The following is a 27,504-nucleotide window of genomic DNA, read 5'->3' on the forward strand; positions in this document are numbered from 1 at the left end:
TGATATAAAAAACAGACAATATCGATTAACTTAATTATTCACTGTTTCTATTAAAGATGAATAGTATTCAGTTTTTTTTTTTTTTTTTGTATAAATATTCCAATTTCTACTTTTAAATAATACTATTTGTCAAACAAAATCTTTGGGACAATAAAAGTGTCGAAATATAAGAAATATGTCACAATTCTTCTTTAATGCGATTGATAACGTAATGAAACATTCGTGTATTCTAAATGCTATTTAAACTAATTTCATTTTCAACTATTCATTGAACCTATTCATACTTGAAGTCTCACTCGCATAAGCACGCGGAGGTTCTTTAACTCAAATCTTCCTTCATTCACAGCCTTCCTCGAGCTAGCAAGAAATCTCGAAGGCGTCTGTAACGAATAATACCTATGGATTCATCTTTAAAAGGAAGTCTTAGAGAACCTGCGTCTTCGGAATTTCTCCAATAGAGACATTGAAGTTTGAACGCGGAGGAAATAAATTTTTTACAGCTCTTTCATCCTTTGAGATAGACTGTACTCGTTTTTATCAAAATGAGAGATGTTAAGTTTTTCTGTTAGACTCGAAATATCGAAAAATAAGAAAATATGATACATGTTAAGAATATTAAATTTATGTGTATGTTAGGTAATTATCTCTTATTGAAAAAAGTATTAGCTATCTATAATATTGTTGACAAATTTATTGATATTTTCTCTCGCCGGCTCTATTAATTTTTTTATTAACGGGGATAATAGTACCACTTCTAACATAATATAGCCTTAACGAAGACCATGCTTCTTCATTAAGCTGATAACACGCTCGGTCTGAATAAGTTGAGTCAATATTAGATTATGCAGGAATGACGGAACAGTCAACAATAAAGCATGAAAGATGTATTTTAAAATTCTCTCTTCCCAGATATACGGAGCAAAAATGATTTTTATTAAAAAGACAACATATTTTTAACATGTTAAATAAAAAAGACATTTTTTTAATTAAAAAATTGGATTTAATTTTTAAAAACTTTTTTATCTTATTTTATTTTTTATTTTTGTACAACTATTTTTATTCTCTCAAATATTTTTGTAAAAAATACATAATATATATTAAATTTTTTTTATTTCAAAAAATAAAAAATGTAATATACGAGAAGATTGCACGGTTACTAATTCGTAATCTCATAAGTTGAAAGAATATGAAACATCTTTGGTGATCCTTCACTGCTCGGACCGGGTACGAGATGCATTTATCAATGTTCTGTTGCCGGAGATGAAGCTCAGGGAAGATTTCCTCTTCGCACAAGTTCCGGCAGCCGTATGCTCTCGGCCGAACACATAATCGCAATTGACTTTGAGCGATTTTGATTTTGAAACGCGCGGATTTATTGTTGAGGTCTTTTTATGACATAAAAAGTTGCTGATCAAACAAGACATTAATCTGATAGCTACTACGTGTACCGTGAAAAATCAAAATTTTATTATCTTTCCTACTTAAGCAAAGTTATCGAATAAAGCGAAAAAGTAGAATTATATATCTATAAAAAAGATTAATAATTATTATATATTTTATATTTCAGTTTACTTTATATACAAAATATACAAATATATAATATATAATATATATATAATAATATATAATATATAGAATAAAATATATAATATATAAAATATTAAATGTAATATGGTTAATCTTTTTTTTATATATGTAATTTACAGAGTATATAAGAAAATTTTGACGTTTTTATTTATTTATTTATTTTTTTGCCTAAAGTGTCAAGTAATGATGCGCGAGCCACAATTTCCGAAAGTGGCGTTAAACAAATTGCGGCTTTATTTGTTCTCAATTATTTAGTTTAGCACAATAAAGAGCGACGCCGGATTAAATATCGACTGTTCAAGCGAGACAATACCTTGAGCATCGAAAATGGTCCTTGGTGTATCCATGAAAATAATTCTCCGGGAGAGAAGAGAGAGAGAGAGAAAGAGAGAGGTGCCTTGTATATACCGGGACTTGAATTATCGCGATCCCGACGTAACGCCCAGGGGAAATACGGGACACAACCGGAACCGATAATGCGCTTCCGGTATAAACGCGAGCATATACCCGCGTCGTTTCGTATATATCGGCGCGACGCTTGTATACAAATTTATCAATGGATCGACGGGTTATTGTCCGATGGATTAACAACTTATTACGTCATCGCGTTGTGCACGACGCAAACGATCCGATCTGCTATTCGGGTTACTGTTAATACGATTTAAGTTTGCGTATCAGAATCCAAAAGATCGAATCATTCGGCTCGAATGTATAATATCGAAGTGCTGAATCAGCATTTAATCTAGGAGATTCCAATCGGTGCATGTTACATATATCTGAAACGGGTTTTCCGATAGTTTTCCCTTCGCGTTTTGTATGGAAATATAAAATATGCAGTAGCGCTCGCGAAGAAGAAGGCATATCGGATGACATATCGCGGGGGAAATCGCTAATTAGGGCGCGCGATTACTAACGCGAGGCCGGAAAATTGTCAGATCTCCCGTGACTAATGAGCGACTAAGTAGCTCAAGATGATCTCGCGAATGCGAGAGGAACTAAACTCCCGGGGAAACGCGCGAAGGTAGAAAGCGAAGCGCACCGGCGTAATGATAAGAAGTTCTCCTCTCTGCGTTAAACTTGTTAGTCTTCTCCCCGGTTTTCTCGGGCGAGCAACGCAATCGCGATTCCCGCCCCGTTGCACAGGGATTATCTACAGTACGGCGAAACCGCCTACGAGGTTAATTATTCGTATTTACGACGGTTTATTAACACTTCCGCGCGATAAGATTTCCCTTAACTCGGCCAACTCGCGATTTTCGACCGATTTTTGCCTTAAATACGAGAAAAAAAATTAAAAAACAACTGTATCGAAATAATTGATAAATATATTAAACATATATATAGAGGATTATATATAATACATATAAAAATTATGTATAAAAATAATTTTTATATATAATCTCTTATATCTTCAATATATTCATCAATTATTCTGATACATTTGTGTTACGTCTTTTTATTTTTTTCTATGTAGGGTAAAATAAATATTATATAATTCTCTTTATAATATAATTAATATAATTATTTATAATATAATTATATATAATATAAAATTAATTATATATAAAAATAATTTCTTAAAAAATAATTGCAATTATTTATTATTTATGTCAAGTTATAGTATTATTTCTACTGCAGGATATGACAAATTAAAAAATTAGTTCAATTAATTGCAGAGTTAAGTATGACTATGTTTGGCTTATTTAAGAAAAAAAAAAAATTATTTCAAAATTTAAAAATTAATCAGGAATGAAGTGACGATTAGATCTCATCTCCTTCAATCGTTACTAAAAATCGTTTATAAAAAGATAACGTAGAGTCCGCCGCGATTAGCATTCGCTTAGCGAATGTAAGAACGCTATTTTCAACTGCAATTAACGGTTCGCGCGCATGAACGCTGACAAATTAATACATCTCTCGAGTTTTCAATGGCGTCCCTCGCGGGATCGAGGTGAAAAAAGTCCCCGGGAACTCCTCCTCTCTGCCACCTTTGTTCCCGGAACGCCAAGCTCTTCAGGAGAGGCAACTTCAATAATTGCAATGCTAACTTATCGTTCTCTTTAATTCGACTGTCTTCCTCCTCTCGACGATCCGCAGGCGAGATTCCGTTCGCGAAACTTTCTCGTTCCTTGATTACGCGCTCCCTTCCTCCCTTCCTCTTTTATCTCTCTCAGTCATTCTCTCTTCTCTGTGTTTTTGCGCGCGTGGCGGAAGCAAAGTGTCTCCAAATAGAATACAGCGCCTCTTCGCGGGGATATAATTATTTGTTTGTCCGCGGAGTCACGTTGACGTTATGTCGTTCTGTGACTGTTACTGCACCACACCAGCGAAGTTATATTACACTTCGTGGATCTCGTTAATCTCTTGCGCCTACGACTAAGCGGAGTAGTCTCCGTAGGATCGTAATTAAAACTTCCCCCGTCGCGTTTGAAGTCACTTCCTTTTCAGAATTATTTTCAGGCGTTCAATTAGTACGCTGCATATTTTATATATTATATATATTATATATATATTATATATACATATATATATATTATATATATATATATATATATATATATTCTCTTCTCCTTTGTATAGGGTTATGAATAACTTCCATTTTACTTACAGACTAAATTTTTAGATTTAAAATTATATACAACAAATTTTAATCTGTTATGTATTCTCCATTATTAAGTACAACTTGTTTCTATATTTAAACGATAATTTGTTAATTCCTTCCTTGAAGAATTTTTGAGATTTTGATGCAAAAGAAGTATTTTACAAATTTACCAATCTCAGCATTATTGTGAAGATTTTTTTTTCATTTAATGAATTTTGGTGTAAACCTAAGAAGATAGAAATCTGATAAGGCAAAGTTTGGAGAGTAAAGAGGATGAAGTAGAACTGTCCACAAAAGTTTCAGAATATTTTCCTGGGTTTTATTTTATGATCGGGCGTTGTCATATAGCAAAATCACATTTTTGCGATTGGATGGTTGGTCTTTTAATTTTTCTTGTAGTCGCTGTAATTTCTGCACATATACATCAGCTGTGATATAGCGAAACTTATTTATAAATCAACCTAATTATGTTTAATTAATTATATAATTATTTTAATCATATTAATTATTTTGATCGTTTTGATTGTTTTAATTATTTTGATTATTATAATCGTTTAATTATTGTGATTATTTCTATTATTTTGATTACTTGATTATTTAATCGTCTTAATTATTTTGATCGTTACAAAACAATCAAAATAATAAAAAAATAATTTCCTATCTGCGTATGATAAAAAGAATGAAAGGAATAAAAATGATCAAAACGCGTCAAAATAATCAATACGATCAAAATAATCAAATAATTATTTTGACATATATATACTCTCTTCTCTTTACATTTTAAAGAATTATTGTCACGTGACATCAAACATTCCTCATTACACCGACCAATGTTTAAGTGACTTGTCCTTATAAAGGGCAAAATATTCCTCCCTCTTAAAATAAAATGTTTACGAGGTAATGCACGTCCGATAATAAAGCAAATTGCCATCTTAAGTCTTTATCCCGGCGCGATTTATGATACGTTCGGTTTGGCATTCGCGTCTGGCCGATGACCGATAAAAATGTCCATTTAGAAGCTCGCGAGCGAGCGCCTCGTCCGACATTTGCGTCAAATAAGAATCGTCGATGATGTATGTGCCGCTTAAAGCAGTCGTACGTATCGGGTTCACGTACATCGGGGTGAAAAGGGGGATTTCCCCTTTTCTTTCCCTCTTTCGGGGGATGCAAGAGCTCTCGCATCTCCATATACTCTGTGTGCGGCGAAAGTGCCAGCCCCGCAATATTGGCGCAGCGAAAGGTAGGAGGGAAAAGGGGAGGACGCGCGGTCAGCCTCCGCATCCGCCAAAGATTTATTCGCGAAATTGCGAATCTGGGTTCCGCGAGGATCCGCGGATAATGGTATGCATGTATCATGCATGCGCCGGGAAACTTTCGCGGCGCAAATATCTTTATGCGTTCATCTTTATACGGCGGTGTCTTCATATCTTCCTCCCCCCGGATTGTATGTTCCTATTTTACGCCGTCGCGATTTCGATCGCGCGATAATCTAACGCGATCTCCGCAAATATCTCGTATCTCGGCGGCGATCGCGATTGCGTATTAAATAAATTCATCTCGTCTATGCGCGTAAAGTAAATTTACTCGACTGTATATTAATCTCTCTCGAATATCGAGAATAAATTTGAGGATTTTTTCGTCGTATCGAAAATTTCCGCATTTTCGCGATTTGACAGTTCGCTAAACTCGAGAGCGAAGCGTAAATGCGGGCATATAAATGTTTAGAAATTAATTTTTTTGATAAAATAGTCGTAGATAAGAATTACTTCATATGAATACTAATTTATGTAGTGCACAAAACATTTTGTTATATATTTATTTAAATAATCAATAAGAGTGTCTAATATTATAACGCTTAAAATTGCCTAAATGAATTAAAAATTTACATTTATTGCATAAATGTAAAGCACTTTTGAAATGTCTTTTTTTTCTATACTATAAATACACAAAAATATAAATTTTTATATTTAGAAACTTGTATGTGTCAAAAGCAAGTTTGTGATCTCATTACTCGTAATTTATATATAACATAACGTACAATATTTGTATGAAATAATTATTAACACATAAATTTCTTTTTGATTTTTATGTCACATAATGCATCTTTTTTTATATAAAAAAATAACTTAAAATATACAGAATCAATAAAAAAAACTTGCTATAATACAGCGAATAAGCACATATCTAACAAAGAAAGAGAGAGAGAGTGAGAGAAGGGGGGAAGGAGAGAGAGAAATTTAGAGAATGATCAAATTTCCCAGAGGTCTGATAATAATAATGATCATTCTTCGCCATCGTATTGCCGCAAAGTGCAATTTGCACGACGAGCATTAGTCGGTCAAGTACACTAGTATGACTATATCACTAGCTATACTACTAGCTTTGTGTATCGCGCGCTTTTAGTTACATCCCTATCTCCCGTGTCACACACACGATTCGTTTCTACCCCTAAACGCGCCGTTACATAAACGTCGGTCGTTTTAGCTTTCACGTCTCTGCTCTCTCCTCATACTTATGTTCTGCTATAAAGGTTTCTTCCCCTATGAGAGTCAGACGTTCTTTTCTTGTTTTCCCTCTGACATGCCTGTCGCAAAAAGACATTCGCTTTTGCTCGTAGAAAGTAACGTAACTATCGCTAGAACTCCGACGTTATATAGTCGCTATATTTAAGTCTTCCTCATATTCTTGTCGCACTGCGCGAAAGAAGTCTCAAATAATTAAGAGAAATTCGTCATTTAGATTCCTTTAGATTTCTGTGTGCCGCATTCGCTTCTCTGACGAAAAAACGAGAGAAGTGATCGTCTCTTTCTTTGATTTTTAATTGTTTTAAATTTTATTTTACTTTTTTATTTTTCTTAATTCCTATATATAACATTAAATCTTTTTCTGTATTATAACAATATTATAATTAATATTTTAAATACTCTATTTCTTTCTCTTTATATATATAATTATTTTGCCTAATGTAAAATTGTTGCGCGTCTCCTACGGTATTTTATAAATATACGCCGCATATGTTCTTCGTTAATCGATGGATAAGGTCGACGAACTTATGCCCTTTCCTTTTTCGCACGACGTAACGCTACAAAAGAGTCGATAAAAAATGGATAAAAGGATATTCCTTTCACCGATAATCGAGAATTAATGTTCAGGAAACCGTATACACAAAGTTCAGTGTTACTATTCACTTCCCTTTAAGTTTTTAATACGTTTAAAATATATAGCATCATCATCGATTGTGTCTTGTGTCACAAGACATATTATTATCCTATATTTTATTTCAGAGAGTGATGTATTTTTATAGAAAGTTATAAGGGCGAAGAATATTTCTGAAATGCGGGATAGTATAAGGTCGACGTATATAGTGTATTATAAAGCTGTTTTCCTCAGAAAGGTTAGGGATAAAGAATTTTTTTCTTTTTTTTTTTATATATATCTTAAAGTTTGTTGGGGATAAAAGGGACTATTTCTGAGACAAATGGGACATTGTTGTCAAAACCTTCGGGTGAACAGCGGAGACTTCAATTTTTTTAAATGACAGATTTTTATATTCAACATATGTAAAATACGTACAATAAAGTGCATAAAATATCATGAGTGATAATGTATATTACTTTTTATAATGCATTATGATCTTTCGCATATTGATACGCATGCACGCACTAGCGGATCCTGATTATTTTCGACAAAATTGAAGTATTTAGTTTGAGATATTTTTCTTTTAGTATCATGCTTAGCTTTTAGCTTCAGGATCAACAACATGAAACTTTTCATCCCTCTCATATTTTTACTTTTTCTAAAATTTTATATTTTTTTAATTGAAAAATTTTTTACATACTTTTTTTTCTTTATTATTTGAATGATTGCCGAGTTCTATATTTAGCTGTTTTGCCCGAAACATCTTCAATAGTGTTAAATCATGAAATCGATATATAACTTAATTTTTTTTAATTGAAAGGAAGGGATTTTAACCCCAAATCCTTCCCCTCCAGAATTCACCAGTGGATACATATACATATATACATATAACGAGCGCGTTTTCCTTCGCTAAAGTCTTTGTGCATTTTTGCATTGCTTTGGTTTTTGCCACCAATCTCTGATGTCAGCAGAAATAAGCATTGATATGGATCGACCATCGTGCCGTAAAATGTTATCAAACAGACGAGATAAAGAGACGTATCGATATATACAATATATATGTATATGTATACACACACACATACACGTATACACATATGCACACACATATACATACACCAGCGGCGCAGTCCAAGCTTGGAATAAGACAAAGGCGGAAAGAAGCCGCAGCTGTGTATGTACATAAAATATATTTTATCGGCTTTCATCGTCCCCCGCCCTCTCTCCCTCTCTCTCTCTCTTTTGGAATTCATATCTGCATTTCCCCGTCAGATTTCCTCGATGTTTCCTTCCTTCCGCATCCGTGATGCCAAGAAACTCAAATTTCCGTTTACCTTCTCTTGCTACGCTTCGAATCCTTTGCGTTTGAGGAATCTCTCGTTATACTATGCGCGCGTGCCTTCCATATCTGACATGTGGCACGTGAAGGAGTCATGTATTTTCGAAGCGGCGAAATCGGCGGTGTTGGATTATTGCAAAAGTTCGACTGATAAGAATTTTGTGAACTCGAAAATACTTTTGGAATCCGATAGTGTAATGTTGCACAAAGTCTCATGAATCTGAGGTTTCAAAGGATTACATGAACCTAACACTTGAATACACAAGCAAAGTTTATTGCAAAAATTTGTATAGGAGATAAGATTTTATAAAATAATGATGTAAGAGTAAAAAATGCATCTAATATGCATTTGCATTTGAACATGTGTGTACATACAGACACACATATTTCTGTTAATTAAAATCTTATTTAAAATATTTAATTATTTTTATACGAAATAAATATTTTAAATATGTCTTTCTCTTGTTAAAAATATAAAATAATGAATTGAAATGAAAATAATTATTTCTTTATATGATTGATGACACAGTAATTATATTTGAATATTATTTTCATGAATTATATTCTGTTTTTATTCATATTTTATTAAATTAATATATAATTATTTTATTTAATTATATTTTTTTAAATTATATTCTATTAAATTAATTATATTTATTTTTAATATATAATTATTAATAATTATAAATTAATATATAATTATTTTATTTAATTATTTTATTTAATTATATTCTATTAAATTAATTATATTTATTTTTAACAGGTTCTTTGACATTAAATTATTTTTGAAATAAATATTCGTTTTTTGTTACTTCTCTAATTGTTTCTGTTACTACATAATATTTAAAATAATATTTGAAATAATACAAAAAAAATATTTAAAATGATTAATACACATCTAAGAACAAGAATTCTGTTAAAATTATTATTTTAATTAATAGTTATAATTCTTGTGTTAAAAATAAGTATTTTTTCCCTATATGTTTTATATCGATTATTCTAACAATGAAAATAACAGAACAATTTAGGTAATATTTTATTAAAACGATACTATTTTTAGCTAATTATTATCAATATTTTATATTTCATTATCAAAATAATTAACTAAAAATAATGTAATATAATTAAAAACAATATGTTTCTAGAGAATTTTAAGAAATACGATAACATTGTCACTTTCACTTTTTCGTTTTATATACTTTATAAATATATTTCTCTTCAGTTTCCGTCCCAGGGAAGCGAGATTTCGCGACATCGAGATCCCTGATGAGAGATGTATAATATGAATCCGCCAGCGAGAGCGAAATGTTTACGGAGCATTTTCGGTAGAGATGTAACGTGTTACATGTTACAAGTTGCGCGCGCATATGCGACGTAATAGAGAACACTGAAACCTCGCATAATTTCGTAAATGATGAAATGCTTCGTTTCGGAGAGTCATAAAACAAAATTCTCGCACAACTATTTCAATCAAAATAGCTCCACCTGTTTTACACGTACTTGGTTACATTTCGTGGTTAGATTATCGAATAAATTAATTGAAAAATAAGATTAGAAGTGTAAAATAAATTTGCGAGAAATAAAGTGCAACCGCTATATAATTGATTTGGGCATTTTTATTTTCGCGATTCAATTGTACGAGTATAAATTGCACAGGAATGTAAAAATTATCTTAAGTCTTGTTTAACTTATCTAGAAATCTTTTGCATATCTAATTTTATTTTTGTCTGCAACTTGTCATCAAGATAAAATCGAGAAAACAAGAGAGTACTAATCAACTGACTGCTACAGAACTTGAAAAGGTCTACCTAAAATTAGCTGTTTCTTTTTTAGACTAATGAGCGGATTTGACCAAGAAAATTGACGGAAATACATTCAATAATAATATAAAGTGAGGAGAAAAAAATATTATAATTTATAAATTTATTAATTTGACTTTCTATTTTTTATTATATTAATCCTAATGAATAATTTTTATTACATACAAAATGAATAGAAAAATTTCAGCTATCTAAATATGTGAAAATTATTGTAAAATTGTTTGTAAGAGATATATAATAATATAATATCTATATTTATATATATATATATTATACATAATATCTATATATATATTATATAATAATATAATATAAATATTATAATAATATAAATATAATAATATAATATGTATATAATAATATAAAATGTCCATGTCTTCAATATGCTGCAATTTTTAGCAATATAAAAAATTCACAATAATTTGTCGTGCAAAGTATGCCATTAACTACATAGCCGATAATAGCGCGTTCAATAATGGGAGAGTGATTCAGTGCGCATTTGGTGTAACATAACACGTTACCGATGTTAACTCGGCAATTATGCATAATTATGGTACATGTTAATTTGCGTAATTAATGTAGGAAGTTACGTAACGAGTAGCATCTGTCTATTAAAAGTTGTTTAGTTTAATTTTCTACACATACGAACTTGCGCGAGCGTAACATGAGTTTCATTGCAAAACGAAATTTCGCGTTTTGAATGAAGAGAACTCTTGCCTTTGATCAAGCAGACTCTATATAGTCTCGTAGAAACTCTTTTTACACATATCAGCTAACATATTAGCTTGTAAGAGTATATGAATAAAGTATACATATATGGATGATGTTCGATAATAAGCATATAGGAAACGTATCTATTATAAGCATCTGCTATTACGTCTAATTTTTATTTTATTTTTGTTTTTCTAAATAATATCTAAAATAATTCAATCAATACAAGCAATGGAATTCTAGCACTTGTTACATTGAATTCCAATAAAATATGATGTGAAACAGTATATACAGTTTGCAAACCAATTTAAACTATATAAAAAAATTGATCACTCTATTTGAAGTATTTTCAGGTTCTTCTGTCGATATACTTTTAGAAAATATACAGGTACAATACAAATATTTTGTATACATTCGATAAATAACCGAGTAAAATAACCATACGTTTTATTTAAAAATATAAATCCAGAGAAATTGCAGAGTTTAGCCTGCAGAAAGATGTGTAGTCAAAATTAATTCAACTATGTTATATTCTTTTATAAAAATTTTTTTAATTTAACGTTAAATTGCATGACGTTATACTCTTGTAACAATTAAATTATATTTTTTAAATTTATTTGTGTGTGAATATTTGTGACAACTCAAAAAATATTTTTAATTTTGAAAATAAAGGTAATATTTCTCTCGCGAGATAAATATATATCTTGCAAAACGAGTATCGTAATAAAAACTACAGAAAATATAAAAATGATAACAAATTTTTATTGTGCTAAAACTAATTGTTGTAGAATAAAAAGAAGCAATATTTGAAACATGGGAGTTTTCGAATGTTGGTCATTGTTACATTTTTGTATAAAAAATCAAACGTAAATATTTAATAAATAGAATAGATTTATCACAAGAATGAATTTAAAATATTTCTATTTCTCATTCACAGGTCGTAACACACATTTTCGAGCAAAACATATATATAATATATACATACATATTGCAATTTTTAAAACTCATTGTCGTTCGTTTATATCTTCGATTTTTCACGTGACTCTTCAAAGTGATGTATATGATATCATCTGGTATATTGAAGATAAAAGAAAGATATTTTTAGAACTGCACATTTTTCGCATTCCTCGTTTTGCATTCCAAGCACCAAGGATGATGTGAGGTAAACTTTTCGATGCTTATACTTAAAAGTAAAGATGAGTTTGAACATGTAATGTTTGTTGGAAGACACTCACAATTTTTCAGAGTTTTAAAAATTGCAATATGTATATAAATACACACATATGTATATCTTTCTCATTTTGTTTAATCTAATTGAATATAATTACGCGCGCAACGCGAAGTTATATTATTCTTTAGTAATAAAATATTAAAACTTGCAATGTATGCATAAAAATATATTAATAAATTATGCAATGCATAAAAATTCAATATTTAAAACTTCAACAGAAAATGCGAACAAAAAAATAGAATTTCCACCACCAGCTTTGCGCGCGTAATTATATTCGATTAGATTAAACGAAATAAGAAAAAAAAAAAAAATATATATATATATACATATGTTTAGAAAGTCGATACGAAAGAAGTTACGATGACCATGTGTTTTACACTTCGATATATTGATTGCAGATGAGCTGTGCAAGAACGTCGGTAGGAAGTGGGAATTTGCCGAATCTTCCCCACGGGCCATGAACAACGATCGGGGTAAGTTGGCATTTTAACAGTTTCACCGACTATAGGGCGAAAGCGAATCGTATATAAGGATCCGTTCTCCCCTTTCGCATGCGTGCGACTTTAACAGGACACGAGAAATTCGAGCGACTCCTCTCTCGGGGGAATCCTCGGGCTTAGCATAATCGCGAAAATGGAGCGCCATGTTCGCGCGATATTTCTTTCCTCTCGTTTTTCGTTCTCTCTTTTTCGCCTACTCTATATTTTCCTCCCCGTATCGCGGGCTAACTTCGCCGCGAACTCAACTTAACACGCATGCCGCGTCGCTTTATTCCGGAAATTTAAAATTACATAGGCGACGACGACACATGTATGGCTCCGCTCTGTCGATGGTGAAAGACGTCGCTTTAGAAGGATCTCCTAATGTTTTGGCCAATGTGAACTACGTGAGCCGCATATGGTCCCCATTTGCGAGATCGACTTCTCGACCGATGGTCGAGAAGTTTCAGGGAGAGCTTATTACATCCGCCGAGACGTGTTTATATTTCGCATTCAATGTAATATCACGAACGATTTATTTTTGATATTCTCGTTTATTCTAAAATTATCGGAATAAATCGATTGTTTGTAGATAAAAAGATAAATTTTGATAAAATAATATATAATATTATATAAAATTCCGTGTTATTCGCGTTAATATATAGAAATAAAATTTTGTAATAACATGTCATGGGCGTGTGCGACGAAATCATTAAATATAAAATATATATTGCTTGATCAATTCAACGTGCTCTTGCAATTTTATCATTTGATTAAGTTATGCATTTTTATTGTCATTCCGTGGAAGCGCTTCGATGCGTGATTTTAATCCAGTCGATAGAAGCCGCACAATTCTTCATAAACGGGGCATTCACAGTACAGACGATGATAAGAATTCATGGAAGTAAAATGCAATACTCTCAATAATCGAACGCGCATTCGATTTTAAACAAAAGAAAAAAAAATTACGTTTTATTATGTAAAATGATAAAACAGAATATTACATGTGTCTGTATTATATTTCCATAATTGCATAATTAAAATGCATCCAGTGTAAATTTTCGCGCTAAAAATTATTCTTGCCCACATGATTATCGTCGTCAAGGAAAAAGGCGAGCATTTTCCATTTATCAACCGCGCTATATATTTGACGTTGAATCAGCTGATTGTCAAGTCATGATTCCGCCAAGCGATTGCGTAACCGCAAAAATCCGGCGCGACAAAAATCCCCGTTAATGAAACGTCCGAATAAGAAGCTTTAATTACACTCATTTACCTTCCTTAATGGCATCCACCCCGCGGATCCGGATTAAGCGCGCGGTCGAGCGTTAATAAATATTGTCATACACCCGCGCGGGAGGCGCGGAATTGCGATGCAGCTTTCTGGCGCAGCGCAAACCAAACCGGTAGGATCAGCGAAGCCCGGGGAAGCCTTTCATCGGCGCGATTAGTTAAGTCGACGTCCACCTACATACATAAACTGCCGTTCCACGGCAGGGCCGAGGCCTTCGACGAGAATACGACTCGTATTTCCGCTAGCGAAATGTGAGCGATTTTTTTTATTTTTTTTTTTTTGCCCATCAAAATATTGCAACAGTAATACGACACATCGATCGTGTTACCATTGTCAATTTGATATTTCGTTCCCGCTCGTGTAAGGTAAGGCTGAAAATATAAGAATTAATATAACCGACGCGTATAGTGCGTCAATGTGAAAATTAATATAATTAGTTTATTAGTTATTGTATTATTATTACTATAATTAATTGTGATATTAATCGTACGCAGTTAAAATGATCTAAATTAATAATTGAATAACGCGATTAATTTGCCTAATAATTTCGATAATTAAGATGATAATATCTCGATAAATATAAAATTATTGATAGGGCAGCTGATTATGGAGCACTATAAGTTTGGAAATAACAAAGTAGTATATACATTTTTTTTAAATTATAAATCGACATGCTTTATAAAAAATGGCATAATTATAAATCGATAATATATAATTTATTTTTAATTAACATTTTTACCTGCATTAATCATGTCTGTCGTTGAACCATTAATTTTTTAATAATACGTTTAATATAGGTTTTTTATTTTGTTAAACTTCTTGTTGTGTTGCACAAAAAAGTTGAATACTTTTGTTTGGGTAATTTTTCGCGCACTCTTGACGTCGGTATTCAACATTTTTTAAGAATTTGCTTTTCCGCACATATGACTTCTCTTTTGTAGCAATAAATTCACGTCGAGAGAAACGAGGAATGGCACGCGACGTAGTATAGGAAAAAGCGAGATAGGTCGTTATCGTGTCCAGAGATTCGGTTCACCAAGCGAATACCACGTGGAATAATGCATGAGGCGGAAACAAACGATCGAAGTCTGAACACGCGTTACGGAAGGGAATTCGCACAAGTGATCAAGTAGTCCATCAAACGTTTCAGTATGCAGTTAATCACGTGGATGTGCACGTTATATTGTTACCCATCCGGCTCGCTTTCTGTTTAGTAAATTACACAACGCCTCTATCTAACATTCAATAATGCGATAATAAGTCCAAAAGTGTGAGAGAAGGGAAGAGAAATTTTAATAATATTATTTTGATAACATCTGTTTACTTATATTTTACGTATTTCGATATAATTCATATCTCAACGTTAAAAAATAACTATTGAGAGATAAACTTTTATTTTGGTTGTTCGCGATTATCTCCGGTATTCGCTGGACACAAATATTTTCACCGCGGGCTTTATTCAGCAACAAATGTTGCTTTTGTTTGTGTCCTGCAGCTTGACATAGCTATAGATAACTTCAATAAATACTTTGTCCTTTTTTTCCACAACATTTAAACACCTGTCTCCAACAGTTGCCGAGCAAATGCTAATTCACCCTAGTCGAGTCATCTTTTATCTCTAATGGCTTTATCTCTACATTATTCCTTCAATGCCCTCAATCTAATGTCTCTTTCCATTATGCAATCTAATCTCTCTAGAATCTAATTTATCTGATTGCATATGTAAAATTATAAGAGAGTCAAAAATAATATTTTCTTTTTAGCCAATGTATTTATTTTCCTGCATACGTGTTGAGTAATATTTTCTGGATAATATAGGGAAAGAAATTTCAGATTTTACTTCTAATATAAATAAAGAAATAAATATATTCATTTATTAGAAGTAAAACTTTAAATTTCTTTTTTTAATATTCGAAAAACATTATTCAAAATATGTTGGAAAATGAATAAATTAGTTAAAAGAGAATTAATTATTAATAAATATATATAAAATTATATAATATCACTACACTTTATTCTTCTGTTGCTATAAAGCAGAGTGCGCACCCACACACCGAGAAATCTTTGAAATCAGACATCTCGGAGATGTCGAGATTTTCCCAAACGACCTGGCTTCGTAATCGCGCGCTCACGTACTATGGTCCATTCGCACGCAAAGCCGTACAAGATGCGCGGAGTTACTCGGAGTAACTCGCGTTACGAGACCGCACTCTCTCAAGAGTACTCTCTCTCTCTCTCTCTCTCTTTCCCTTTTCCCTCCTCTTCCCCGCAAATTCGGCCGGCTTCAGACTTGGTAACGGTACCGTACGAACTACTCCCCCGCGTCTTAGGAGTTTAAGCCGACGGAAACGGCGGCGGAGGACCCTGCAACATGAGCACCTGTCAGTTGCAGTTCCAGGGCGAATGGCACTTGAAGTGCATTCGAATTCCAGCTGCAGTTCGGCGAAGACGCTGAGTGGTAGGGTCGGATCGCCGAGACGGCACCCTCGCCCAATTTGCGTTCTCGAGGACGTCCTCGTAGCAGTCCTTGTTGGATCGCGTTGCCGGGACTCGAGTTCACTTGGTCGCGTACAAATGGATACAGGAGGTGAGAATGGACGCCCACGTCTGCCGACGTCAATCGGATCAAATCGATTATGCGACCACGTCCCGAGACTGATTTCGAACTGTCCGAAGTGTGCGGCGCCTACCATAAATCTGCCCTTCGTCCCCTGTCGGGACGGCTGTCTCATTTATTAACGCCGATAATGATCTCCGATCGTCTGTTCTGTGTTCAGCTCTTCTTATTGCTCGTAATCAATTAGGCTTAGCGTTTTAACACGCATGATTCACTGGTTTTCTTTTTATCGCGACCAATCTGATTTTTTGAGATAAATATTATATTCAAAAAATATTAACTACACTTTAGGTGTCCCTTTATTACACCTGAAATTTAATTATCATGTCTAAATTTTAGCTCTCTGATAAATAATATTTTAACGGGAAATTCTCTCCTGAAATACAGCTTAAAAATTTAAGCATGGTATTAATTATTTTTTTCACGTTTCGATTGGACAGTTTATACAAACGCGTTAGCGATTTAATTTTTCAGTCGCAAATAAACACGTGTTGATTATTCTAAAAGAATTGTTTATTGCAGAACAATTAGTCGCAATTGTATTATTGCGAATGTAACACAATTGAGCTCGACGATCGATTCAAATTCAGCTAAATGTGCAGATGGAAACTGTCTTTTGTACAGAATTTTATTGTGCTCGTATAATCGAATTACGTCTTTTTGCAATCTAGTACTGTTCTTTGGAAAAAAAAAAAAAAAAAACGTTTTAATTTTCACCGATATTTTACTCGCTTATTCCATTCGACTATGCTTGTCCGATTTATTAGCGAATCCCAAAGGGCGACCGAAAACGTCGGCCCCCGATAAACGCAATTGAATTCACTATTTCCGCTAGCTAGCGCATTGGCAACTCTACGAATTGGTATCACGATCGTTATTCTGTAAAGGCACACAAAATGCAAACAAAAGGACCGGCAAATCGAATACGTATTCACTCACATATACATATACTCTTGAGATTTGAATTTGATAGGCGGGATTTTCGATAAAATATCCGAAAGTAAAACCGTTGGTGCAGAGAAAAGAGCAAAAAATATAGTATATATAGGTATAGTAACTTTTAACTCGGCAAAAAAAAAAATAGGAAATTCAATAAATTTTTTTACAAATAATCGTCTTTCTTTCTCGCGCTAAATAATTAAATTATACTCGTTACGGATTAAAGATAAGCGCCTCTGATTCGGTTATACGCGTTACCCATTATTAATACGTATAGCGAGCGAACCGGATCCGGAAACGCGATCTTTTCCACGATGGATGATGGTCCCCCGACGAAGAATTATATTATCGCGTTGTTACTTTCAGCGTCCACGTCCGAGAGCTTATTTCGGAGATGGGTTTTCGGACACGTTCGCGGTTCGAGGAAGCTTTAATGCAATTTCGTCCCCACCGCGATTGCCGGAGCTAGCTCGTTTCGTGGCTAAACGTTCTGCGTTTTCGCCTCGCCCGTGGTGTTAAATGACGTTTATGTAAATTACACTCGCGGCAATATTTCCACGATGTTTTACGAATGTACATTTATAATAAAAAAGAATGCGTTTGTTCTCCGTATTGCAGTCCAACTATCAGCTTATCGAGAAATCTGATTTATCTTTTATTTGAACATTATATGTATATTCAATTAAAATTACAAAGAAAACAAATGCACATTACAAAAAAATATATTGTCCGTTAATAAGAGAGAGAGCTTCGAGAGAATATTTTCTATTTATTTTGGCCGATAAAATAAATTGTAATTAATAATAAAATAATAAAATAATTAATTATGCATTAATAACTCTAATTACGCATTTATTGCGATTATTATGATTACAGTTAAGCATATTATTGTTGTTTTAAAAATGTTCTATTTTTCAATGTGGCTTACGAAACAACGTGACAGAAGCCGTAACGCTGCATAATTAATTAAATGCTTTTTTTTAACGTATTTTATGTCATCGCGCAAGGGACGCTTCACGCTCGATGTATAACACGCGATGTAAAATTGTAACACAAATGTTCCATCGAGACCGCTCAAATTTCGCGCATCGCGCCAGCGGAAGTTCGCGCGCGGAAATCCGCGCCGGGATCTTCCGGATTTACTTTTCACCATGGATTCGTTCACCGACTGGGAGAAAACAGAACGTACAAGTCGGAATTAAATTGCGGCTCGCGCTCGCGATAACGCGCGCGCCGGAAGTAACACGCGTGCGAGTATCTCGGATTTCGTATTTTTGTCGTATCAGCTGATCGTTTCGAGAGATCGGAGCGGCTAAAAATGCCACGTAGCTGGCATCAGTCATGATCGCTGAATAATACATGGGACGATGCGGGAAGCGGAAGGAGAGCGAACTCGACGAAACTCGCGATCATTTCCGGCACGTTCTTCGACTGGTGTATCGTGTAAGGTTGCATAAAACGTGCCGCGAAAACCGCACTTGTTTTGCAGAGCGGTATCGCGATATCTCTGGTCGTCGGATTTAATAGCGAAGCTCGCCATTATGGTAGGAGCTTCATCGGGTAGATTTTCGAATCCGTCGCCGGAACCCGGAAGACCGAGCCTCCAATCATTTCCTTATACAAAATATAGAGTGTCATATTAATTTTCCTCGGTTTCTTGCTTGTATACATTTTTAATTTAATTATTTTACGTTTTTAATGTATATGCATTCACAAGTAATCCTACTCATTTCAACAGTAAATATTTGATTACTTGAAGAGATTGCTTCAATGTTTGTCGGATTTTCTGAACTTTGGCAAATTTCCAATATAAAAATTGTTTTTAAATATTAAATGTAAGTAAAAGCTATAAATGTATACTTCTTTTTTATTTTAGCTTTAGCTAATAATAATCATTTACTGTGAAAATAAAAATTTGCATTCCACTTGCAAATATTGCACTCGCAAGTTAAATAACGTTTAAACTCTAATAACCGTGTGTAATTTTATACTGGCTATTTTGCAATCTACATAAATTAAAATACCTAAGCTAAAAAAATAAAATTAAGCTAAAACTCATACAATATACTATGATCAAAATCAAATAAAATTAAAGGTACTATTACGGTAATGCGAATTTTATTCAAACGACTGAAAATGAATGATAATATAATTTATGTTTATAAATAAAAAGTAGAGTCTGTTTTATTTTTTTTTACACATTTTATGTAGCTTAATCAGAAAATTATCTACACTTAAAAAATTATAAAGACATCAGAAACAAGATAATATAAAGAATATAAATTAATCATAAATCGCACTTTTTTCCATTTTTTTAAGATATCTGTGTCAAATTTAGAGATAATAATAATTGAAAATATATTAAACAGTGATATATCATTATTTTTAAATGCCATTATTTCCACGTCTCTTTTTTTAGTTCGTCAGATTTGGTTGGCAGCGGTTAATTCTTCATTCATACAATTTGTAGTCAATATTATTCGCTTGATATAATTCTGACTATACGAATATTGCAGTAGCATATTAATATGTTTATCAACAACATTGCAATATGTACGAATATAGAAGATTTACCACGATGTTTACTACGATGTAATAATTAATATACCTTTGATTTCTAAATTATATGCGCATGAAATATCTGTTGTATACATTTATGAAATTCATATCTTTCCTTTTTTTTTATAACGAGAATTCTAAGAAACTAAATTTTATAAAAATTTCTACAGTATTGCTCTTATGATAATTAATTTCTGATTTTTATATTAACCCATTACTATATTTCTTACTTAAATTAATTTTGTATTATTATTATATTTAATTACTTAGCAGTATTTTCAGAGTGACCCCTTACTTCTCAGATATTTAATTTCAAAAAGATTTCCTTGGGTTGTCAGAGGTGTACATGATGGAGAATCCTGTGCGATGTAAAAAAAGATATCTCTTTTTTCCTAGTCCGCGTATATATTTTAGACATTTTACCCTTTTATATAAGCCGGACGTCTGTTAATTTCGTAAAACGTATCTCCTTGATTTTGCACGGTGATATTCCCCGAGAATCTTCCGCGGAAGTCCGGAAGCTACTTCGTCAGAGCAGTTTCATCGATCGCCGGACTTCCGGCGGACTTGCTGACACGCGATGAGATACAACGCTTGCAAAGTCCGCGGCCTATCGATATAATTTAATTAAAACGGAATGGCGTCGTCACGATGAGGCAATAAGGGATTCGAATCCGCGAGTATACATATACGCTATAGTTTGCCATTTTGGGCGTCCGGTCCAATTAAGCACTGTGATCTGCATTTTCTTCGTGCCTGCCCGGATGTGTCTATCGCCTCCTCCCCCTCTGAATGTCCCGAGAGTCCAATAATGAAATAAACATGGGCGCTATACACGATAGGTAATTTAATTCTACACGTGTTTGACCACGTGTAGATTCGCGCCGACAACTAATGCCGATAAATTGACTATAAAGCGCGTATGGTGGTACGCGGCGAAGTAAAGTGATGTCATCCGGTTCCGCTTTTGACGCGTAAATTGAAACGCGGTCACATGCGACCGCGCGATTAGAATAACGTAACGTTTATACGTAACGATTATCGGCGATATAGTTGCTCATTCGTGTTTAAACTATTGATATCGACGTTCGAGAGCGAAATCGTATCGAACTTCATTATGTCGAGCTTACATTACGGCTTTAAATGTAGCATCATTCCGGGGTAATTCGAATTTAATCCCTTATTCGCCGAGATTTTTATCCGAATGCAATCAAATTCTAATTTTTTATGAAATATTTTTTTACGATAATAAATACTCCACTTTTTTCCAAATATATAAATATGTCGGATTAATTTAGATTATTACATCGTTTGCGCATGATATTTTAAAAAGGAGCATTTCGGGGTAATTCGAATATTTAATCCTGTAGAGATTTTTATTCGAATGCGATTGTTTCTAATTTTTTACGAAATAATTTTTTTTTTTTTACGATAATACAGTTAAAAAATTTGTGTTAAATTTAACAAATATCACATGTCCCAAACGCCCCACAGAAATTTTTGTGTTAATTTAACATAATACGGATATGTTAAATGGTGACACGAATATTGTGTTAATATTTTAACATAAAATAAATGCAAACTTCAAGTAAACTTAAAATAAATTTTGTGTTAAATTAACATAGTTTTAATGTAAAAATTAACCAAGAAAATTGTTAATTTTACATTTTATCATCCCCACTTATATTATAAAATAAAATAAACATTTTTTTTCTATTAATTTTAACAGATAAATCTTGTCACTAATAATATCGAACATATTTATTGTGTAAAATTAAAAGTAAATACACATTGTGTTATTTGACACTTTTTTTCAGTTATTTTAATAATTTAACATTTGAGTTCATTTAACACAACAGCAATATGTTAATTTAACACATGAATGTGTTAATATTTAACACAAAAATTTTAACGGGGACCGTTTAACAAGAAAACACAAATTTTCCATAATACTCCGTTTTTCCAAATACAAATTTGTCATTTAATTCGCGATTATAGTCTTCCTGAAAACTGTCATTTCGAACTTGACGTGTGTCTTCATTGATACGAGAAACCGCAAAACTTTCGCCGAAGTGAAATATATCCTTTACGCGAATCGAAACGTCACATCTCCGCTCACATGTACGATCAGGACATGAACCGTAGCTGACGTTGCATATTATAGTATAGAAAGAGTGTCGTGTAACTTTTAAACGTTTACGTAGCACCTGACAAGCGACACCAATATCGTTAACCTTTGTAATCCTCCCGTGTGACTTTAATGTAACTTGATAACTTCTGACATATTTCGTTAGCAGCGAGATCGGATATGCAATTCATGAATTTTCATTGACATTGCACAAACGGTGTGATAAATGCGATTCGACAACGCAACGATGTCCAAAAAGGTGTCTCTTACAAAATTACAAGAGAGTTACAAATAATTTTTCTACAGATACTATATTTCGAAAAAAATTTTTTTTTACGGAGAAAATCCCCGAAGCTGAAACTATAAAGGAAGGTCATGCGCGAGATAATCTTCTATTCGTGAAAGTATCTTTTGTCTCTCCACCTTTTGTCCCTCGGAGATGGTTGCTTAATATCGAGTAACGGCCAGCCAACACAACGAAGCACGGGCTCGGTATTCATATGCAGTGATCCATGTGTATACTTATCTAACGTAACGGTGGATAGCCCATCGGTGACGCCGATCAATGCAATCACGCTCTGGCTCTGTTTGCGAAACGCCGCTTCTCTATATAATCGCGTCTATATACTTATCTGCGTATAATTATCCAGGTTACCGCGCCTCTCCTTGTATGTACGTCCAATGTTGGATCTATTTACGTATGCACGTGAAATGTCGCGATTAGGAGAAACGTGAGATCCGCGACGATCCACGGTTCTCATGTCTCGCTACGGAAATTCTCGCTTAACGATAAGCAATCGCGTTCGACGTCTCAAAGGGACTTCGTGATCCGGATTGCATTAGGTTTCGGAAGATCTGTCAAGGAGACAAGCCTGTGTATGTGTGTGTGTATCTATACGAGAATACTTTAAGAAGAACGCGCTGTATTATAATCTCAGCTGTGCGTACTAATTAATTATAAATCTTTACTAAGAGTGTAAAAATTTCGGCTCATATATATCAAAATTAATTAATAATTATATAATGATTAAATTAATACAAAAGTTAATTAATTAATTGATTAATAGATGCAATATTTTGATTTTCAATTTTAAAGGAACACTTTAGCGAAATAATATATATTGCATATACATAAGAAAAATATCATTTGTATATTTTCCACTTGACGAGCTAAGAAAAATGATATGACATGAAAAAATTCAAGTGAAAGCGCGTAATATTATGATCTCAGCTGTGCGTATACTAATTAATTATATACATCTCTACAAAGAGTATATAAATTTTGTCTGAAGTATTTCAAAGCATTCATTTAATGTGAATTTCATTTAATGTGAATTAATATTAATTAATTGATGCAATAATTTAATTTTCATAGAACGTCAAAGAAACATTTTAGTGAAATTGCATACGCATAAAAAAATAACATACGTATATCTCCATTTGACAAACTGAGACAAGTGATACGAGTTGAAAAAGTTCAAGTCAGAGCGTGTAGCATTATAATTTCACAATCAGCTGTGCATAACTAATCGTACATCTTTACAAAGAGCAAAACTTTGGCTAAAGTATTTCAAAATTAATGCGAATTAATATTGATAAATCAATATGATATTTTCAACTTTGAGGAAACATTTCAGCGAAATAATATACACATGAAAAAATAATAAGTATGTATATCTTCACTGCTGACAAGCTGAGAAAAATGATACGAGATGAAAAATTGTGGATATTTCCCAAAGTACCGTTTACAAGAAAATTAACAAACAGATAAAATACACATAAGATAAATTGCACATCCTTCATTTCGGTGAGACGCCGCCTGTTACCTGTCAAAGTTAGCTTCTGAAATATCCCAAGAGGTATAAGAGACAACACGCGAGAGAAATATATCGACATGGACGTCATAGTTTTCCGGAAAATGAGATTATTCCTTGTACAACGTACTATTCGGTCTGCCAATTTTCTATAAAGATATATTGCGACAAAAATAATAAATTGAAAATGTTCTGATAATATATAAATCCAAAATTAGGTATAAAAAAGGCTAATAAGAGTCAGGCGCAACAAACTTGTTTTTAAATTTCTTCCTAATTATTTTGAAGGTTTTGGTTCTTCCTTTGGACCATTTTCAGCAGATTGATTTAAAAAAAACTAAACCTCAGTATTTATATATTAGGACATACAAGCCACCCAAATTTTTCTTAATTAATTAATTTTTCTTAATTTAATTTAAAATGAAAGACTCTGACATTAAATATTTATAAGTAAGGACGAACGGGCTAATTAAGAACCGAGCGCGAATTATGATATACATATATATATCTATTACTTATTTTGTTTTGGTCCCCTAGTTTTGTACCATCTTAATCAATCTGCTGAAGATGGTCCAAAGAATGGACTTTTTCAAAAACTATGGGTGCTTTCGAATTAATGACACAAGTTGACACAAGTATTATTCTATCTTTTATTATTCCTGAATATTGAAAAAAGACAGAATGACGCTTGTGTCGACTTGTGTCACTAATTGGAAAGCACCCAAAATTTATCGCGCTTTTGGCGCTTATCAGCCCTTTTTATACCTGATTTTTCTACTTGATGTATATCGCGACAAAATTGCAAAAATATATCGGCGGAGCGCGAATTTAACCCGAATTAACCGCGAAGTTGACGGGACGCGGGACGTGAAGACACTTACATTAACTGAAATGTCGAGACACGTGGGGGACCCATACGGTGACCGCGGCGCGAATGCGAGCAATTAATTCCGCTCTTGCAACAGAAGCGACCGCGCCGCGGAAACAATTAATCCCGCTCTCTCGGACCGCAAGGCTCGTTTGTGTGGAAAGAGAGACGAGTCCGAGGTATCAATAGAGCTATTAGAGAGAGCCGGGTCGTAGGAGGAAGAGGGTGTCGTATACCTTTCTCCGGCGGACAGGAACAATTTCAACCATTTATCTAGCCGTTGGCCGCCACGCTGCGGCGTTCCACGTGCAATTCGCGATTCTTCCAGTGTGTGCGTACGTATATGTGTACGGGATGATCTCTCGCTTTTCTTTATTTCTACACTTTAACGGAATTGGCCGCGTACCAAACTGGACAGCGCGTAACCGCGCTTAGGAACGCGCCGATTATCGGCCGGACATGACTTACGACTCGCGGTCGCGAACGCAAAAGTAAATTCGCTCGCGGATTTCCGCAATGCTCTCTCTCTCTCTCTCTCTCTCTCTCTCAACTTTCCTCGTAGTCTTCTTTGCAACGTGCTGTTACGCAAACGTTTACCATTTCGCATAAATTGCTAGATAAATTATCGCATTCGATAGTCGCGCGTTTATCCCCTTGTCCTGAGAAATATCTCCATATCGAATGTAGTCATAATTAAAAATAAAAAGAAAATTATTAGATTTCTTTTCCATATAATGTTGATAAAATTTAGAATACATAAGCTTGGATTTTATTGAAACTGAAATTTCTAAAATTAATAAAAATAATTATAATAATGAAAATTATTAAATTATTGTTCAGAAGATCCTAATAATGATAAAGGAAGATAACCAGCGATTATATTTGCTGTTAAACGAATTGAAAGTATAAAGGACCGAATAATTAATCTAATTGATTCAATTAATGTGGGATTAAATTGGATAAAAAATTATTAATATAATTTAAAATTCTGAATAAAATTATTGAGATTTTAGTGATAAAAAGATAAACAAAATTTTAAATGACCAGAAATTATAAAAATATATGGAATACTCATGTTTATTTCTCTTTCTCTCTCTCTCTGTATGCTGTTTATTCATGTATTATAACAGTATATAAAGGAAACGCATAATTTACGTTAAAATATTTGTAATAATAGCGTGCGTGGATTAAAATATGTCCATACATTTTTACGCGTGAAAAGAGCAGAATTAAAATATGAAAATTCTTTCTGATTTTAATTATTGCGCACGATATGTGAACGCGAAATTCCGCCGTATATGGGAAGAGATGTTACCATAATTAATACATCGCAAAGCCACGTGACAGATAACGTACGCGTGTAATGGATAGCAGAATGCAACATACATGCTATTGTTTATTATTCTATCTCTATGCTGCTTCGATACATTTGCTGTCAGGAGAAAATCCGAGCGTAATGTTCCATTGTATCAGTGAAGTATTAGTATTACCCTAATGCGGCAGCTGTAATACTTAATGAGCACATCAGTTTAATTAAACGCGTAAACCACACAGAACCCAAGAATTTCGATCGCGATTATCAATAAGTCTCTCTTATAATTTTAGATAGATATGTGCTCTTTTTTTTTTAATTACTCTGATGATCAGTTCTTTTGTGCATCATCTGATATCGAAAATTAGAAGTAAATAACAGCGAGATGTAGAAAGCACATAGATTGTGAAATAAATCATTCTGATTAACACAGGATAGGTAGTCTCCATACTGTATTTTCTGAACATTAATCACGGCAGAGCTTTGAAATGAACAGTATTGTCGTATTATTGAACGCGACTTTTATATAAAGAGAATTGAGCACTTTGTGTCAAAACTGAATAATGGACTTCTAAAGTCTTTTGATTACAAAAATGAATTTTATTACAATTATGACAGTATCTTTCATATCTTTCGATATAACACGTTTGTCTCTATTAAATAAACTTTGATTTTTATTTGATTTTTTTACTTGATTTTTTATTTAAATTTTTTACTTGATTTTTTTACATTTTCTTCTTTACTTTTAAAACAAAGTTTGTTCTTAACTAATAGTACTCAATTGTGGCACATATCTTTCGACAACATTTGTACTTTATAAAATCAAATTCGGTTTCTTTTTTATTTGAACTTTTATTTGATTTTTCACTCGATTTTTCACATGATTTTTCTACTTTTAGTATAAAGCTCGTCCTTAACTAATGGTACTCAATTGTGACACGTATTCACAGAATGACCGAGCATGGATTCGCGTTGCTGTATTTCTCGTCGTTCGCCACCAACGATCGCGAACACCAAAAAGCGTAAAGGTCGCAATGTATCACGCGGTTTCGAAGTAACTGACCGA

At 33.2% G+C, this 27,504-nt stretch overlaps 1 protein-coding gene and 1 long non-coding RNA gene across 10 annotated transcripts in view; one reads left to right on the forward strand and one right to left on the reverse strand.

Moving 5' to 3' along the window:
• Positions 1–27,504, forward strand: part of LOC145944699 (uncharacterized) — a 261,286-nt gene that overhangs the window by 110,013 nt on the left and 123,769 nt on the right. For both annotated transcript variants that reach the window (XR_014426726.1, XR_014426725.1), the window contains exon 9: positions 12,827–12,901. This is a non-coding gene — a long non-coding RNA (uncharacterized LOC145944699). The remainder of the gene's footprint in view (positions 1–12,826; positions 12,902–27,504) is intronic.
• Positions 1–27,504, reverse strand: part of LOC145944688 (glutamate receptor ionotropic, kainate 2) — a 200,961-nt gene that overhangs the window by 77,935 nt on the left and 95,522 nt on the right. The window lies entirely within an intron of this gene.

The sequence above is a fragment of the Prenolepis imparis genome, unplaced genomic scaffold (genome assembly GCF_030444845.1).
Source record: "Prenolepis imparis isolate NDT839.2.m4 unplaced genomic scaffold, iyPreImpa1.0 SCAF_13, whole genome shotgun sequence".
Lineage (NCBI taxonomy): Eukaryota > Metazoa > Arthropoda > Insecta > Hymenoptera > Formicidae > Prenolepis > Prenolepis imparis.